Source organism: Pollicipes pollicipes, unplaced genomic scaffold (genome assembly GCF_011947565.3).
Source record: "Pollicipes pollicipes isolate AB1234 unplaced genomic scaffold, Ppol_2.1 Scaffold_2555;HRSCAF=2994_pilon_pilon_pilon, whole genome shotgun sequence".
Taxonomy (NCBI): Eukaryota; Metazoa; Arthropoda; class Thecostraca; order Pollicipedomorpha; family Pollicipedidae; genus Pollicipes; species Pollicipes pollicipes.
In genome coordinates this window covers 9,786,044-9,788,592 of record NW_023596136.1, presented here as the reverse complement: position 1 = coordinate 9,788,592, position 2,549 = coordinate 9,786,044, and the positions used below count along the sequence as shown (strand labels likewise).

At 48.6% G+C, this 2,549-nt stretch overlaps 1 long non-coding RNA gene across 1 annotated transcript; it reads right to left on the bottom strand.

The window, feature by feature from the left end:
- Window positions 1–221: 221 nt before the first annotated feature.
- Window positions 222–1,376, bottom strand: LOC119111785 (uncharacterized). The gene is made up of 4 exons (XR_005095616.1): window positions 1,335–1,376; window positions 995–1,100; window positions 718–838; window positions 222–414 (listed from the first exon to the last, which is right to left on the bottom strand). It is a non-coding gene; the product is annotated as an uncharacterized LOC119111785 (long non-coding RNA).
- Window positions 1,377–2,549: the final 1,173 nt, after the last annotated feature.

Sequence of the window (2,549 nt, the reverse complement as noted above, 5' to 3'; positions counted from 1 at the left end):
TCACAGCTGCTACTTCCTGAATGTGATCTACCCAAACCAATTCTTATTTTTATGTCTAGCAACTTTCATCGGGCCTTTACCCCCAACCGTTCTGAACGCGGTGTTGCATCATGGTAAACGACTGTCACCAGTATCAATGCACATCGCCGGGTTCAGGAAAATGACCACAAGAAGCTGCTATGCCAGTAGGTTAGGAACCATGCTTAGCCAAACACAGTGTGTACACACATCATATCTTTATTAACATACTACATGTCATCCATCATTCTATCTCGTCGCAACGTAACAATATAATTCACCAGCAGCCTTAGCCCCGCCGCCACAGCTCGGTCGAAGGACCGTGTGGAGGACGGGAGCACCCGAACCGCGGCTTGAGTGTCCTTGCCGGCCGAGGCTGACTGGCAGGTCGCCAACCTGCCGAGCGGAAGATCAACTGTGGTGACATCCGGCCAGGTCAGGCGTGTCACGCCCCCCCCCCCCCAACGGATGGAATGACCGCCATGTATTCGCTGCTTCCCACGAGAGCACCGTTCTCCTCCCCACATGTGCACATACGGCGGTCACTGCCAACATCTAGTGCATGTCCGTTTGGCGAGAAGAGCGATTCGTTTTTCTGGTCGCGTGGAAGTTTCAACCGCGACATGAACTGAAATGGTCTGATTCACGAGGGCAGCAGGACGACGTATTTCTTTAAAACTAGTTATGGAGTCCGCGTACCTTTTACGACTAGGCATCCGAGATGGTCCTATTCACCCTTGATGCCGGCAGACCTCTTTAACGTCTCCATAACCAGCTTAGTTTCCTTCTCGTTCTTTGACACGCCGTATGGGTTTATCGCCTGCGAACATAACGGTTAAATTACAAAGTATACCAGCTCCAAGCCATACCACTGATTGCACGCACAGGACCATGCCAAAAATTCAAACAATGACATACCATGTATGTCACAGAGGATACATGGGTAACAGAGTCCAGAATCTGGCGAAGCTCTCACCTTGCGCATTTCCTCATCACTAGGGGTGACCATCCTCATCAGGAAGTAGCCGAGCCCCGTCCAGACCACCAGGTGGGCCAGCGCCCGCGCCGCCGCCATTGATCAGCTGTGGGGACAGTATCACCTTGTGACACGCGCAGTATGTCTTATGGTGCCGCACTGCAAGCCCATGTAAGGCAATCAAACAGGTCAGCTTAACTGTGTTGTCAACCCCACTGTCACTGGTAGCATTCACATGATGCATCAAATAACTCAAACCTTAGAATCAAACAGCCAATAGCACATCTCATCGCCCCACGTCGGAATCGGGGAATGGCTGTCACGCTGCTCCATGCCCTACCTCTGAGGGGAGGACGATGAGGCCGGAACTCTGTGGACCCGGGTCCTTCCACGCCTGGATGTCGGCCGACTCAATCTGGCGGTACTCCTCCCCTATGGTGTTGCAGAAGGTGTAGTACGCCGACAGCACCGTCGGCCAGTTGCGGTTGCAAATAATAACGAAACTCTGCCAGCAGGGGCACACAAGTTTGTAGCTTATTTTGCTTCCCTCATGGATGGTCATGATTAACACTTCTGGCCTATGCAAATTAGTCAAGCCCAGTTTTTAAGTATCAAGAAATGGAAAAACTGAGCCAGCACCCTATCATACAGTGGCAGTTCCTGTCCCCACATTCACATGAAGTTCCAAGGCATACAATGAAGCACGCACTTTTTGCAGTCATCTTCACAAAGCAAGCACTCTCACACACACACAACATTTTTAAACCTGAGAACAGTTTTGATCAGATAGATTTCCAGGATGGCATCCAATTGTGACATTTCAGGACATCAGCATATTTTTTGTAAAAGTTAAGCTAGCCATAATACTTGGCATAGTCCATCCTACCACTTCTGTCACCCAACCTTAAGCATGGCTGCTATGAACTGCCACACTCCATCCCATTTGGACAAATAGTAACAGCTTAAGCAGCTTGAATTTAACCTGCCAGTGTGGATAAATAAAAAAAATGAGCTATAGGATAGAGCTTTTCAATATACAAGCATGCACAAGCTTGTGCAGTGATCTATGCATGTGCAGTGCAGTGCAGTGCTGCAGTGCCCCCACTCATGCATGCAGACACACATCTGTCTGTTGCTGCTATTCATCATAATCAGTACCATTGCTACCTTTTTACATTTGACTGATACCCTGATCCCTATTGACTTTCCTGGAAGTATGGTAACATGCTCCATATAAAAAACAAGCATGCACAAGCATGTGCATGCATGCATGCATGCACTCATACATGCACACAAATCTGCCAATTGCTGCTATTCATCATAATCAGCATTATTGCCACCTTTTTTACACTTGACACATACCTTGATCCCTGTTGACTTTCCTGAAAGTCCAGTATCCTGCTCCAGCAACACCAAGTTCAAGTGCTATGATGACTCCAGCAGCTCGCTTCAGACGTGACTTCAGTAGCTCAAGGCCTCCTTTAGGTCTCTTTACAAGCATCTCACCATGAAATGCGACCTCCAACCAGCTGTTCCTAGCAGACCATGAACATTA